Genomic DNA, 17,192 nt, shown 5'->3' on the forward strand with positions numbered 1-17,192 from the left:
GCCTTCAGCCAGCTCAGCAACACGGCCTCCCACCAGCTCATCAACTCGCTATGGAGCAACACTCAATCGAGCTCGTCCTTGCTCCGACTAACCACCTTCTAGACTTCAGATCTCTTTCTCAAACTAACCGATCTAACCACTAGATCTCGCTGAACCCTCATATTAGTGGCACACACGGCAATCAACAAAGTTGTCGTCACAGTCATTGAGCCTCATGCTCCTATTATTGCCATTACAGGTGTCATCACCTAGCAGTCGATCATGTGTCCTCAATTGGAAACCCATCTAATGCTACCTGACGATACCTCCTTAGTATCATATCAACACATTCAGGATTAACACTCGACTGTGCAATCATGACCCTTCACAGATTTCGTAATCGTGTCGTAGCCACATGTTTAGCTTATCACAACCCACGTCACAGGTTTAGAGATCCAAACTCCCAACAAGTTTCAGTATTCCCATCCCATGGTTTGCTTCTTCTCGCAAGTCTCACCCTCCACGGCACTTACTTCGCATAACCTCCTGGGGTCACTTGCCAACTCTTCCAGTCAACCTTATATTCTTGCATCGCACAGGGTCACATTGGGTCCATCACCCCAATTTACCAAATCAAACACGATCAACCCTAGGAGAAAATGCTATAAGATCCTTTAACAAGGAGCATCATCACGCGTCTTGTCTTCAACCCACAAGACATCACTCAACCGCTTCACAAACTTACTAACTACCACGATAAGCTAATGGCACTACTATAACACTTCAGTCCCCATGGAACTTAAGCTTAGCCTAGACATAACCTACAGTTTGCTCTAGCTCTTCGGTGTCTAATCATCTCCACAACAGACTAGTTACCTCACATAGAGGGTCATAGTCCCTCGCCATGAGATAACCCAATGGCCACATGCCATCTGCATTCAATGGTCCCTAGCATTAGACCCATCACCGGTAAGGATCACCTGTAGCATTATTCCATGCTAGAGCCATTCCTCGTTCTTTACGTTCCACCTTTGGACATCTCAAGCTACCATGCGACCTCAACACTCGTCGAACCATTTCATCATCACTTCATTTAAGCAAAGGGTTTACACCCCACTTTGGCCTTAGTGCACTTCGCCCAACTTGGGCTCCATGCACTTACCCGACTCACAATTCTCAGCTACTCAACTGAGCTCGCCTTTTGACACAAAGTGACTAATCCCACGGCACACAAGACACAATTACTAATCGAGCTACCCTAGCTTATCGGTCACCTTGACCTTTGATCGAGACTGTCGAACCTCGATGATTGTAAAAAAAAATATATTTCGGATCTGCAGCAAGGGTGCGACCCCAAAGTCGTCTCTCAAATGAACCTCAATACAAATCTGTGACAAGAACTGAACGAGGGAGGTTTTTTGATGAAAAAGAAAGTATGAAGATTGAGTAAAAATATAAAAACGAAACTGTCTATGGATCCAAACGCAACCGGTTACAAATCTTTCCCTTAAACCAGGTTTTCATCATCCCTTCTTATAGATTAGATCTAGCCGAGTTTCAACACCCAAAATCTGCATAAATAAATCTCCAACAACTGTCTAGAGATCAAATCAAAGCAAATATAAAAATCAAAGAAAACCTCCTTCAATCAGTTTACCAATTTTAATCTTCATTCACACAGATTCCAGAACCTAGTATCCATAACCATCCATACCAAGTTATTTGTTTCTGCTTCTTTCCTTCGTGTGTTGTATCAACCGACTATAACATTAAAATCGCAATATAGAAAAGAGAAATCCACCCCGTTTATGTTCATACAACCGTCTTGAACATGCACTAGAATAAGCGGAAAAGAAGTAGAGAAAACTTAAAACAAATATAATTGAAATTCAAACCAAATTCCGTAGAAGCTTTTGGGATTCAAACCATGGAATAAGTTCGGATTTGCAACTGATTACAAGTGTTTAGCCCTCCATGGAAAAGAAAACAAAAATAGAGAAAAAATGGCTACTGGTCATGAGACAAAAAAAAAATATATATATATATATATATCCCCACCTAATGGCCTCCTAAGGTGCTTAAATAGAGCTTAAGGAGGAAACCCTAGGTTATCACAACTTCACAGTCGATTTCGAATAGGATAACGTGCGTTATGGGCTTCGGCCCCTTCATAAAAATTGTAGATAAGGAAGAGCAGATGAATTTGGGATTTTTAATCACTTGATTTGGATATCGAACGCCCAAGTTATGGCCTTTTAAAGAATCAGTGTTCAGTGTAGCTTTCCTAATTTAACCCAGCTATCTGGTCCCGACTTTGAAGCGATGTTTGGAGGCCCAAACGAACTCGGATTTGGACAAACCATATCATTCCAGAAAGACTAAGAAGTCCTCTACAATATCTCTGAATACATCATTCACGTTATGGGATTATAACTTGGCCAAAAATTTGAAAGAAGCAGAGAAGGTCAAATCTGTCAGCACACTTTTGCTTCTTTGTCTCCAATCTCCTTGTTTCCCTTCTTGCCATCAAAATTCCTTATGACCCAGGAAGCCCTAATCTGTCTAAAATAAAATAAAATAGTGTGAAGCCCAATTCCTATAAAATAAAATAAAACAAAATCAAGATAAATAAAATGACACAACTAACGTGCAAAAAGACTAAATATGAGGGCTAAATAATATGAAAATATGCGCTCTATCAACCTTCACGGAAAATTATCAGTCTTACTTAGCAAAATCTCTATGGTGCTACTCCAACTCTTCGGTATTTGATCGTCATCTACAGTACACTATGTTGCTCCAGCCAATGGGCCATCTGCCCCTACCGCGAGCCAACCCACTAGTCCTCTGCCACATGATCCATAGCATCAAATCTGTCACTGCCAGCCTTGCACCTGTAGAATTAGTGCTACGTTAAAGCCTCTGCGAGCTACGATGGCTTCACCACCATCTTATGAAAGCAACCTCATTGGGTTGTCCTTGCCTTGATAACCTCAAGCTCTCTCCATGAGCCTCATTCCTAAAGACTTTGCATCTCTTATAACCCAAGAGAATGTCAAACCACTCCAACTCTTGAGGCCTCATGCTCTTACCCCGCGAGATCATACCTCACAACTTTCAACCACAATCCGAAAGATCTATCTTTCCACAACAATGGATCCAAGTCCCTTATAACTCACTTTACCACCAAGCTTATCCCAAAGATTGACTACCTCAGGTTTCGGCATCCACCATCTAGAGCATATCCTGTCACTGTAATACCTGAGAATTTCTAAAGGACTCAAAAATAATTTATCTGGGGGCAAAAATGAAATTATTAGAAGTTTTGGGGTTTAAGTATAATCTCTTGGAGTTATAAACAAACGAATCAATTGAAGGGAATGCCCCAGAGCATAAGTATCTCAGGAAGAAAAAGTATGTTGTGGATGAAAATAATATCCCATGTTTCATTTGATTTCCACGTTGTTTGAATGAGTCTGGGATACCGAAAAATGGCTGTGATAGCAAAATAAGTCACGGAATCAGCGAGAGGGAATACCTCGGGACTTAGATATCTAAAAGAAAGGGTACGAAGTCATCAAGCATATCAAAACGTGATTTATGACATTGAAAGAAGTCAAAATAGAGATAGATTTTGGTACAACTTCGATTCAGCCTAAATTACCAAATTGTCCTAGGAAATCTTTGAAAAATCAATGGAACCCTGAAAGCGCTCTGATTTTTTGTAAGAATCAACCCTAAGGTGGTTTTAGGATGAAGCAATAGCCCGATGAGGACGTTGGGGTGAAATTTTCCTTATTGAGTAATCTTGGGTTATTAATTTTGCGTTTTTGGTATTGAAATGTAAATTAATTTGATGTTAAGGATATAATTGCATTAAGGGAATTACCCAAGTGAAATTAAGATGGAAATTGGGGTTTAATGTGCAATTTTCTTTAAATGATAATATAATATATAGTTATATATATATATACGCATGTGTGTGTCTACGTAGTGGCTGGTTTCTGTGAAGCTTCATGGCCGAATTGCTTGGAATAATGGCCAAGTTTAGATGCAAGAGTGGTGTCCAAGGCAATTTAAGTTGGTGGAGAGCCTATAAATAGGGAGCAAATTGAGAGAAAATAACAGGAATGGAAATGGAGAAATAACAACAAACGATGATGCCTGAAACATAACAAGATGATGGTGGCCAAGGGGAACGGGCTGCACGCAAGGCGACGGTGGTTTGGTGAGGTCGTGGTGACCCGCAGGCTCGGTGGAGGAGGCGACCGACAAAGCAATCTCAGTTATGGCATCCATGGCCATAACCGGTTGTGACAAAGCAGCAACCAGTCATGGTCGCAATGGCCATGAGCAGTTTCCAGTGAGGTTGGAGGCCGGTGGGAGGCGCCAGCAACTGACGAGGGAGAAGGCAAGGCCGGCTGGCGTGCGGGCGGTGGCAGGCATGGCTGGTTCGCGCGCAGGTGGGAGGAGGAAGAAGAAGAAGAAAAGAAAAAGAAAAAGAAGAAGGAAAAAAAAAGAAAAAGAAAGGAAAAGAAAAGGAAAAAAAGGAAAATAAAATGGAGAAAAAAGCCAAAAAAATCCTTGAAAATTCTTGAAAAATAGTATTTGGAGATTTAGTAATATTTCAGATATTTTGGTAAGAAAAATTGTCCGAGAACGCGTTTCGAGGTTAGGCATGAATATTGAGGTGGTGCACGAGAATTGAGGCAATGCACGAAAATCATGGTTAGTGCACGAAAGTTGAGGTAGTGCACAAGAATCAAGGTGGTGTGCGAGAATCGAGGCTTAGCACGTATTACGAGGCACAAATCAACTTTTTGAATAAGGTGAGTGGTTTGATTCCAGTCGTATCCATTATCTTGAAAATGGTTTGGTGTGTGTGTAGTGGGTTCAGGTGAGCGGTTCTACCCTCATGAGCTTAGATTGCATGTATTTGAACTAGTTCCAGCAAGCGGTTATACCCTCTAGAATTTGGGTTATATCATGTAGGCATTTTACTTACATACTTGTGGCATCGTATGCATATTGAACATGTGGTATATTGCATAAACTGTTTTTATCTATAAAAGAGTCGGTGCATGGAGGACGAGATGGGGTCTTCTTGAGAATGGGGTAAGGTTAATCCTAGTGATTGGGTGACATGGTAAGGCACTCAGGGATTAAGTATGTTGCGGCAAGGTCAACCCCAAAGGTGTGTAGAATGGATTTTTCACGGGAGGTTGAGTATATCAGGGAGATTTCTCAAGTTAGATGTGTTGCATGTTGTCGTTGTTTGTATATGCCATGCTCGTGTGTGTTTCATGCATTCAGTAAACTGTATTAGCCATCACTTAAATGTTTTATCATCTAATCTGGGTTATGCCCCTGGAACATTCAACATTCCAGCTTGGGACTACTGCGAAGGCGAGGACGTGGCCAGTTGAGGGCCAACGGGGTTTAGCATGATAGTTGTTGTAGCATTTTGAGGCAAAAGTATTTACTTTGATATATGTATGAACGGCTGTATGATAATGTTGTTATTATTTGGTAGCTTTGTACAACATATTTTGTTATGGAAATTCTATGTAAGAATGTCGTGGAAGGCCATGACATTTTGATGTTATTATATCCGCTACATAATATTATGTCTCGTTTAGTTTAAGACTATTAATCTTGTTAGTTAAATGGGCAAGATTAGAGTTTTTGGGATCCTGTGTGTGCCTGTGAAGGTTGTTCATGAAGCACTGCGCGCAATGAACTCGAAAAAAAAAAGATTCTCGGGAATTCCCTTATAGTGACACGCCTGATGAGGCGGGGTGTTACAGTCACCCTCCAGTGATTCAAGACCTTATGTCTCCCCTTGCATAACCCCATATGCGTTCAGTCACTACGCGCAGCTCAGTCTTCCAACATGCCTTGCTCGGGCTCCCCTGACTTTGAAATCACAAATTGGGGCCTCTACATTGCTCGACATGCCCCTGCCTACTCGGGTATCCGAAGTTGGAATTTCCTATGCATGCATAGTGTAACGGCCGGGGTCCACATAGCAACGTATTGTCCGGTTCAGGTCACAACCAATCCCCGATTTTATCGCTCTGGGATTTAATCCCAAAACGCGCGTCACTATGTAGAACACCCTCCGCACTTATATGCCCAGTTCCTCCCCCTTTGCATGCTCGATGTGGGATTCACCTAAGGTGCTTACACCCCCCCCCCTTGGGACTCAGTGTCCTCACTGAGGTTTGCCCCACCTCCGCGCTCAGAGCCTCGGGGGTCAGCTCTAATACCATTATGTAACGGTCGGGGTCCACATAGCAACGTATTGTCCGGTTCAGGTCGCAACCAATCCCCGATTTTATCGTTTTGGGATTAAATAGCATTTAAATGGCATTTATTTTGTGGAAATTAAATGCAAGGGCATGAAGGTAATTTTGGAGTTTTATTATTATTTGAGAGTTTTAATAATAATTTTTGTATTATTATTAATTAAGTGAGATTATGTATTTAAAGGAGAATGAGAATCCATGTATGAGATGGATTTGGATTGAAAGTCTCCTAGTTAGATTTGGAGAAGGAATCCAAGTTGTAGAAGAAGTGTGATCTAGGGCTTTATGTCTATATATAGAGCCCATTAGCTTAGATTTTCTTCACGCCGTGTGAAGAACAATAGAAGGAAGAAGAAGCTTCAGCAGTGAAGTTCAAGGCTTTGCATAGGAGATTTCTCGTTGCAAGCATTTAATCCAATCAGAGCTAGCATAAGGCAAATATCCTATCTATAATTCCTTTCATTATAGATTCATGTTAGTTCATTCTCAGTTTATTCAAGAATGCTTCATTGAGTTTTAGATGATACAGATATGTATATATATATATGCGTTACAGTGAGTTTCATGGCAGTTTTTGCATGATTTAATAGCAAATCAATCAAATATAATCCTTAAATCATCCCTAAAGTTGTTTCATATCAGTTGGGACTCGTTTTCCCAAGTTTTAATTCAGATTGGTATAGTTTTGTTAACAATTGTTCAAGAACAGAGTCTCTGTGAGCGTTCGTCTCTAGGTTTAAGAGTTGCAGATATCCGGATGTGAGACTTCATATCCGGATGAGTTTTCCAAGTATGTGAGTGATATCCGGATGGGCCAGAGGCTATCTGGATGTATCAAAAAGATTTATGTGAGTGACATCCGAATGGGTTGTTGAGATATCCAGATGTCTCAATTGTTCTTTGTGAGTGGTATCCGGATAGCTCTTGTTGAAATCCGGATGGCCAGTGATATTCGGATGCTTCATTTTTGTATCCGAATGTGTCCAGCAGTGATTGTGAGTAGTATCTAGATGCCTTGAGTCATATCCGGATGTGCCTAGCTGTTGTGAATGATATTTGGATGCTTCATTTTGTATCCGGATGAGTCTAAGATTTTTTGTGAGTAATATCCGGATACCTTGTATCGTATCCGGATGTGTCTGAAGTTCTTCGAGTATGGTATCTGGATGGTTTGTTTATACATCCGGATAGGTCAAGATAATATCCAGATATCTCGCCTGATATTCGGATGCCTCCCTCAAAAGTTGAAATTCGTATTCGAATAGTCTCTTGTGGCATCTGAATGCCTCAGTGAGATATCCAGATGGCCAGAATCATATCTGAATGTCTTAGTCCTTATCCGAATACTATCTAGCATATCCGAATAGCTCGTTTTTCGTGCTTCCAGTGTATCCGGATGACTAGTATCATATCCGGATGTCCTAGTTTTTATCCGAATATCTTCCAGCATATCCAAACAGCTTCTTATTTGAGCGCCAGTGTATCTGGATGAGCCTCATTCATATCCGGATATCTTCCCTGATATTTGAAAGGCTTTTCCAGAAATTTAATTGAACTTCCAGAATAGTTTAATCCAAGTTTTAATTAAAGTAATGTATTCAATACCTCAAAATATTGAATTGAAAGGCTAGAATCTATGAAGTTATTTATGCCCATACCATAAATCATAATTCATAGAATCTTTGTATTCCAATATATAGATGAAGATCATATCATGTTTAGTATTATTTTATTTTGACATGATCAACATTATTTTATGAGATTATGTGCATACATTTTGGTATGAGCATTGAGCATGACTTTATATGGAGCACTACATATCATGTGCCAGCATTTATGTGAGCATTACATTGCATTATGCACGTCAGGCGGCTTGTCCGCGGGGATCCCATCAGTTTCAGTTTCAGCTTAGTTTATGAGTTGCCCGCCTGGGGGCCACCAAGGGGCTAGGGGCACATTGCCCATAGTATGTGCTTACAGTTTTTATGTATGCAGGTTTCAGATCAAACAGGTATGTATTATCAGATTATGTGGGCCTATGAGCCAAAGTTGCATACCTGAATTTAGTTTACAGTTTATGTATATTACATTTTTATGAATGCAATCAGACAGTGATTATTCAGTACAAGTTCAGTGAGTTATTTATCAGTATCAATATTCTTCGATTCAGCTTCAGTATTCTTTCCAGCTTATTACTTGCTGAGCTTTTTAGCTCACCTTGTACTCTTCACCCCTCCAGGTTCTAGCGGGGGAGTGCTAGACGTGGGGCTAAGCAGCAGTGGTCTATAGTGTGTGTACGTGGAACCACTCAAGATAAAAGATGTCTGAAAGTCTGTTGAGTTTTATAGTGTTTTCTCAGTTTAGATCTATTTTATATTTCAGTTGAGGGATTATCCCTTAGACAGAGTTTGAACTTTTCAGTTTGTATTCACTCAGAGTTTTTATTCCAGTTCATTGAGATGTTCAGTCATGGTATCAGATTTCGAATTATCAGCTAGTTTATTTTATATTTCCCATAGCACCTCTTCTCGGGCAGATCTAGGAGAGGGGGTGTTACATCCATGGCTAAATTTGTAGTCATATCTCGTTTGGAACTCTTTCAGCTAACTGCTCCGCCATTGCAAACAAAAACAAACCCAAATGTGGACCTTCCATCATCAACGTCAGACTGAAAGTCTGAATTAGTAAACTTATCAACACGAAGATCACCTCCTCCAGCTACTAAAGTCATATCCTTAGTCATTCGTAAGTACTTCAGGATACATTCCATAGCAATCTAGTGGTCCTCACCTGGATCAAACTGATATATGCTAATAGCACTTACTACATTAGTAATATCAAGCCTAGTACATAGCATAGTGTAAATGAGAGTTCGAACAACCAAAGCATAGGGAATCCTTTCCATACACTCTCTCTCTTTAGGAGTCTTGGGAGACATCTCTCTAGAGAGATGAATTCCATGCCAAACAGGTATTAAACATTTTTTCAAATTTTTAATACTAAACTTCTTTAGCATCTTCTCTATGTACAGACTTTCCGAGAGACCTATCCATCTTCTTGCTCTATCTTTATAGTTGTATATACCCAATATATAGTTTACCTCTCCCAAATCTTTCATGGAGAATTTAGTAAACCATACATTAATTGACATCATCATGCCAATTTCATTCCCCATAAGAAGAATATCATCCATGTACAAGATAAAGAATGCTCGCACACTCCCACTAACCTTCTTGTACACACAAGGTTCATCTGGATTTTTAATGAAGCTAAACTCTTTGATCTTAGTATCAAAATGGATATTTCAAGATTGCAAATCATGCTTAAGACCATAGATGAATTTCTTAAGCTCACACACTTTACTAGGATCTAAGGATTCGAAGCCCTGCAACAATTCCATAAATATATCTTCCTTAAGATAACCATTCAAGAATGCAATCTTGACATCCATTTTCCAAATCTCATAGTCGTATTGTGCAATAATAGCTAGCATAATCCTAATGAATTTAGCCATAGTGACCAACAAGAAGGTATCGTCATAGTTAACACCATGTTTGTGATGATAACCTTTTGCCACAAGTCATGCTTTGAAGGTTTGCACCTTCCCATCAAAAAAAATCTTCCTCTTATAGATCCATTTGAAACCTATAGGAACTATTCCCTCAAGCGAATCTATTAGAGTCTAGACTTGGTTAGAATACATAGATTCAATTTTTATTTGCATAGCCACATGCCATTTTTTGGAATCGATATCAGTTATTGCTTCCTCATAAGTGGTAGGATCAGCTAATTGATCACTATCTCTATGCAGGAACATTTCCTATATCTCCTTCATAAAATAAATCCATATCATTTTTGTAACGCCCCGCTCCCACTTACGGGTGTTATTTTTGAACAATTACTCGAATTGTCCACCCGCCCGGCCTTTGGTGAAGGGCGGACCATGTTTCAATACAAAATGCCCTAGGTGGGAACTAAGCTCGTCCTTCCCTTCCCTCAACCCTAGGATTCACTAGTAGAATTGGGCTTTAACCACACCGCATTTGGTTGAAAAGAAAACTCATGAAGATGCCTAACCGCCATTTTCTTATTTATTTTAAATTCTTCTTCCATCCAAGAATTTTACCGAGCTCCATAAATTTCACCATTTCAATCAACCCATTGATTTTTACCAAATTTGGAGGAAAAACTCATACTTTTCAATTTTCCAAAATTCGGCATTATTCTCCAAAATGCCCGAAAAATCCATTTAATTTGAAAATTTCTCCGGAGCCCAAAATCAATTAAGAAATGCCCCATAAATCCCAAAAAGTTCAGAATTTTTTTAAAAAAATTGGCCGACGGGGCCCCGCGGTTTGCCTGCTGCACGGCCGCACGCCCGCGCGGCCCTGCGCGCCCCAGAGGGCCACCGCACGGCCCAGTGCCTACTGCCCCTGCTATGGCCCCCTACGGGCCACATGCGAGCCCCGGCTGCTGCCATTTCGCTTTCCCTTTTTTTTTTCTTGGGCCTTCCTAACCCCAAACTTTCCAAATTTCTCCTTCCAAAATTTAGCACCCCAAAGCATCACATTTTCAACAAAAACCATCTCATTTAACCCCTTTGATGCTTCCTACAACTCATACCAAATGAGAAATTTACATCCATACTTAGGCCTCTTTAAGCCATAAGCCAATATCTCATTTTAAAATAAAATCAAACACTCCCAAATATAAAATACACACATGATCTTAGGCTTTAACAAGCCATTGCCAACCCAATACATTACATTACATAAATCAAGAGCAACAAAATAGGCTAGACTACGCCATACAATACACTTGAATATTCAATTCCATGCTTCCATAAGCCATTCCACCTTGTCTTGATTTTTTCCAAGCTTCCACAACCTATATGTGAGGGTAAAAACCTCATGAGCTATTAAGCTCAATAAGGGTGCAATGCTAAATAAATATGAACATAACAAGATTATATGATGCCAAATGCATGTAAGTGTGGCTAGGTTTCTTTGCCCTCACAACCCTCCAAGGTTAGAGGCATCAACCCACCATTTCAACCATGTTCCCAAACTAACCTATGGCCATAAGTCTCATGATCATAAAAGAACATGCCAAATGTGATAGCATGCATATTTATGCTATATTTTGGCATTTCACCTCAATCTTATTACGCCATTTGAAGTAATTTTTGCTAATCTTTCATTGTTTCTATTTTATTATACTTCAAACCATCCTTACACTATTTTCTATCTTACTTCTATGGATCCAGGCTTGCTTAGCTTTAGGGAATATTAGATGGGCTAGAGAAGTGGCTCATCTAAAGGAGCTTGGGTTCATTTTAAAGGAGCAGATTTGGGCTCAAACTATACATGGCTCGATTTTGTTGTTTCTTTTCTTTTCTGTTGGGCTAGGCCCAACCCTACCCTTCCTAGCTTAGCCATGTATTTAAGGCCTCTTAGCAATTATTTCGAGGGGAGAAGAGGAAGAGAAAAGAGAGAGGATTCTCTGGTCGTTTTTGTAGCATTTTTTCTGTTTTCTTCATTTTGTTCCATTTTGTCTTCCTTGCTGTAATGATAGGCTAGAGCATTTGTAACCGGTTGTGTATCTTGAATCCATGTGGAATCTGAGTCCTGGATGAGCTACAAAAACCTGGTTTGTTTTTTGTTTCTTATTCATTTCCATTTGGTTTAGTTTGAGCAGATTTGTGAATGCATGGAGTTCATGGCAGGTTTGTGTGAATTTGCATGGTTTCATTTTCTGTTAAATGCTTAAAAGAACAGAATGTTATAGCCGGTTGGTATAACATCTCGGAAATGAATGTTATGTGCTTGAATGGTTGTTCTTGCATAGGTCCGGATAGGTTGAATAGAGAGTGGATGGTTGCATTTTGTTTATAAGAGGTTTCTGTATTCATTTTGTTATTCCAATCATTCTAATCCTTGGACGGTTGTTGGGGATGCTTTAAGTTTGATATCCAGAGATTAAAACATCTAACAAGCTAAGATTTATAGATTGGACGAGGAAGATTTCATAGAGGGGACAAATACACAGCCGGTTGCATTTCTTTTACTGATTTTTCATCCATCCTTATCTTTCTGTTTTGTTAATTAGTTTTCTGTCGAAACCCCCCCTAAACAAACTGTTCTTTATATTGGTTCTCCTTGTTCGTAGAGGAAAGTGAGGCTCCTTGTGAGAGATGACCTAGGGTGCACTTTGCTGCAAACTAGAGAAGAGATACATACATGGATCTCTAATTCTGGAGTGGTTCGACAACCGCTGGCCAAAATTTTGGCACCGTTGCCGGGGAGCCAAGTTTTCTTCTAAAAACATAGAGGACCGACCCTATTTTCTATTTTTTTGTTTTCTTTTTTGAGTGTTTTCTCTGTTTTGTGTTCTTGGTGATAAGGTTATCAGCTGTTGATAAGGTTATCAATTTTGTGTTCTTGGTGAAGAGCAATTCTGTTCTGTTCTTGAGATAAACTGATAGTAAGCAGCAACATAAAAGCCTTATGTACCTTTTCGATCTTCTTTTTGTGTGTGTGTGTTTTCCTTTTCTATTTTCTTGTTTCTAGTATTATTTTTGAACAAAGAAGTGGCTGTTGGAGAGGGCTGCACGACCTGATCTTCTGGAAAAGCAACCCTGCAACAACTGAAAAAGCAAAAAAACACCTGCAGTCCTTCTCTGATTTTCAGTATCACACCTTGTGTCCTTCTCTGGTCTTCATGTGCTCTGATAGGTGCTGAAAAGCAAGCTCACAGCAAGAAGACAACCCTGCAGCAGATCAAGGAGCATAACCATTTTTCCTTTATTTAGAGAAAGCTGAATCCCACTTTTCTGCCTCTGACAGCAGATCACCTGACCAAGAGGACATTCCTTTTATTTTCCCTTTTAGCATTCCTTTTATTTTCTCTTCTAGCATTCCTTTTAACGTTCCCACTAATCTTATTTTCGTTTGGCAGATAGGCACTAGCAGCTGCAACCAAGAGAAGATCAGCCACAGCAGCCTTGGTTCCATTTAACAGCGTTTTTGACCACCTCCATGACAGATAGCAAGATTTAAGGATTGAGCTCAAGATACTGGTTCTATCCTCTTGCTTTCTCATCCCTACTTGATATTATTTCGAGTCCATATACCCCCCTTCATGTTTTCTTGCATATAGAGTGGTTTCTGAGGCAAAATAGGAGCCGATTTTGAGGGAAATCAGTTTTCCCAGTTATTGTTCACAACCTTCCACTTGCTCCGATTGAGCTGATTTTTGGTGTCCAAAGAAATGGGGGTGTGGGGATCAATATTCATTGGTATACCAATGAGGAGAACGTTTTTTGGCAAAATTCCAACGTTTAGACCACTTTTTAGGCCATTTTGTGTTTCTCAGTGGCTAATTTGGTGTGGTTTTTAGGTCCCTCAATGTTTTTGTGTTGAAATTTTGTGAAAAATTGCATAATAAAATCATCTAAAGGCTTCTTGTTTGACATGTTTTTTGTGCTTCTGTGTTTTTGTGTTTTTGAGTTTTTGAGTTCTTGGTATGCATAGGCCATTTTGTGTGCTGTTTTTGTGCTGATCTCTAGTGCATGACCAGGTCTTCTAAGAAAAAATTACTTGACTTGGATCTTGAATTAGAGAACACTCTTAGAAGGCAAGCTAGAGAGCTTAAGTCTCGGGATAGGATTGACCTTAACAGTGTTTCTAATACTTCATCCGAACCTATTCCAGAATTCATCAATATGGCAGATAATGGTAATGGCAATAATGGTAATGGTAATGGCAATAATGGCAATAATGGTAATGGAAATAATGGTAATCATGGTCATTTGGATGGTAGAACCATTAGAGAGCTGGTTGCACCTGATGTGCATTATCAGCCCCTATGTATTCAATACCCACAGTTGGATGCTAACTTTGAACTCAAATCTGGACTGATCCATCTATTGCCCAAGTTTCATGGTCTTGCAGGAGAGGATCCGCACAAGCATCTAAAAGAGTTTCATGTTGTTTGCTCAACCATGCGGCCACAAGGAGTAGATGAAGAGCAAATCAAGCTGAGAGCCTTCCCATTCTCACTTGATGGATTCGCCAAGGATTGGCTCTACTACCTGCCACCAGCTGCCATTACCAGCTGGGATGGATTGAAATGAATCTTCTTGGAAAAATTCTTCCCAACCTCCAGAACAGCATCCATAAGGAAGGAAATTTGTGGTATAAGGCAGATGAGTGGTGAGACTCTACATGAGTATTGGGAGAGATTCAAGAAGTTGTGTTCCAGCTGTCCTCACCATCAGATAAGTGACCAACTCCTAATTCAATATCTCTATGAAGGTCTAATCCCCATGGACAGGTACTTGGTAGATGCTGCAAGTGGAGGAGCCTTGGCAGAGAAGACCCCAGCAGCTGCACAAGAGCTGATATCAAAGATGGCACAAAATGCTCAGCAGTTTGGCACCAGAATTAACACTCCTACAAAAGCCATCAATGAAGTCAGTGTGGCTGCCACTATGGACCAGCAGAGGATAGAAAACAAGCTTGAGGAATTAGCTTCTATGGTCAGGCAGTTGGCATTAGAGAGAAAGCAACCCCAGCAGCAACTTTGTGGCATTTGCTCCTTGCCATCCCATATAACAGACCAATGTCCACAGTTGCAAGAAAATAATGAATCTGTTGCTGGCATCTTCCCTGGTAGACCATTCCAGCAGCACAATCCACCTTTCCACCAACAGCCACAACACAAGTATGATCCATACTCAGCCACCTACAATCCAGGTTGGAGAGACCATCCGAACCTCAGATATGGCGGCCCTTCCAATCAACATGTGCAGCAGCAGCAGCCATACCAGAATCAACCATTTCAGCAGAGGTTCCATCCTCCAAGTTCCAGCAACCATGCTCCACCACCAAGGCCGAATCAAGCCATGCAACAAGCACCTCCATTACCCAAGTCTGAACCTAGCTTGGATGATCTTGTTAAACAACTAGCAGCCAATACAATCCAATTCCAGCAAAAGACAGAAACCACAATTCAGAATTTGGAGACCCAAATAGGCCAGCTAGCCACAAACATCAATGAGCTAAGGAGTCAAGGTTCAGGGCAGCTTCCTTCACAACCAGTTGCCAATCCGAGGGGTAATGTTAGTGCCATCATGCTTCGAAGTGGGAAAGAAGTAATCATCCCAACCCCTCCACCATCATCAAACATGAAGCAGCAACATGTAGAGGGTAGCAAAGAGCAGCAACCCTTCTCAATCCAAGAAGCTAAGCAGCCAAACTCCAGCTATCAAGAACAAGGAGAGTCTTCCAACAACCAGCCCCTGCCATTCCCACATCGAGCAACACAAAACAAGAAAAGAGCAGAGGTCGAATTAGATAAAGAGATTTTGGAGACATTCAAGAAAGTGGAAGTCAACATACCCCTCCTTGAAGCCATTAGGCAGATCCCCAAGTATGCAAAATTTCTCAAAGATTTGTGTACTCACAAGAGGAAGCTTATGGGGAATGTGAAGATCAACCTTGGGAGAAATGTCTCTGCCCTTATCCAACCTGCCATGCCAGCAAAGTGTAAAGATCCAAGGATGTTTTCCATTCCTTGTACTATAGGAGACATGCAATTTAGCAATGCTTTACTAGATTTAGGTGCATCCATTAATGTCATGCCTAACTCTATATATGCTTCATTGCAGTGTGGTCCTTTGAAGCCAACAGGAGTGATTGTCCAGCTGGCCAATAGAAGTACTGCACACCCCACTGGAGTCCTAGAAGATGTGCTGGTTAAGGTTAAGGATTTAATCTTTCCAGCAGATTTTTATGTTTTGAATATGGAAGATAATAGCACACTTGAGCATGCACCCTTGATACTAGGGAGACCATTCTTAAAAACTGCTAGAACTATTATCAATGTGCATGAGGGTACACTTTCCATGGAATTTGCTGGTAACACAATTAACTTCAAGATACTTGATGCCATGAAATTCCCTGCTGAGGATCATTCCACTTTTCAAGTAAATCGAGTTGACCTGTTAGTGAATGAAGCATGTTCTGAGTCTTTTGATTTAATTGATAAACTCAAACTCCCCACTGTGCATGAGTTCCCAGATATGATTATTTGCACTAATTGTAGTGATGGAGAGAGTCAATGTGCTGCATGCTTAGAGATTACTGAATTTTTGCATAGGCATGAGTTTGATTTTGATGCTAACATTTCCCAAGTGGAAGATAGTGCTGCTGACCTTGTTGAGCAGATTAATAGTGCCTTGGAGTTAGAGTTGCAGTCAAATAGGTCAGCCCCCTCTTTGCAGCAGCCACCCACCATTCAGTGCAAGCCTTTGCCTCAGCACCTCAAGTATGCATTCTTGGAGAAAGATGAGAAGCTGCCAGTCATCATTGCAAATAACTTGCAGCCTGACCAAGAGAGAAAGTTGCTGGATGTGCTGAAAAATAATAAGAAAGCAATTGGGTGGACTTTAGCGGACATAACTGGAATCAGCCCATCTGTTTGCATGCACCGTATCTTATTGGAGGAAGGAGCAAAACCAGCAAGGCAGCCTCAAAGAAGACTTAACCCAACCATCCTTGATGTGGTAAAACAGGAGGTAAGTAAATTACTTGCAGCTGGTATTATTTACCCTATTTCTGACAGCAAGTGGGTGAGTCCCGTGCAGGTTATTCCAAAAAAGACGGGCATCACGGTGGTCCCAAATGAGCAGAATGAGCTTATCCCCATGAGAGTGCAGAACAGCTGGAGAGTCTGCATTGATTATAGAAAGCTGAACCAAGCAACCAGAAAGGATCATTTTCCCCTCCCATTCATTGATCAGATGTTGGAGAGGTTGGTTGGTAAGTCACACTATTGTTTCCTTGACGGTTTTTCTGGATACTTTCAGATTTGCATAGCCCCAGAGGATCAAGAGAAGACCAC

The 17,192-nt window shown here is 40.6% G+C and overlaps 1 non-coding gene across 1 annotated transcript; it reads right to left on the reverse strand.

The window, feature by feature from the left end:
- Positions 1 to 14,459: 14,459 nt before the first annotated feature.
- LOC127812402 (small nucleolar RNA R71) lies at positions 14,460 to 14,567 on the reverse strand. Its single transcript, XR_008025905.1, has one exon. It is a non-coding gene; the product is annotated as a small nucleolar RNA R71 (small nucleolar RNA).
- Between the last annotated feature and the right edge of the window lie 2,625 nt (positions 14,568 to 17,192).

This window comes from Diospyros lotus, chromosome 10 (assembly GCF_014633365.1).
Source record: "Diospyros lotus cultivar Yz01 chromosome 10, ASM1463336v1, whole genome shotgun sequence".
Classification (NCBI taxonomy): domain Eukaryota; kingdom Viridiplantae; phylum Streptophyta; class Magnoliopsida; order Ericales; family Ebenaceae; genus Diospyros; species Diospyros lotus.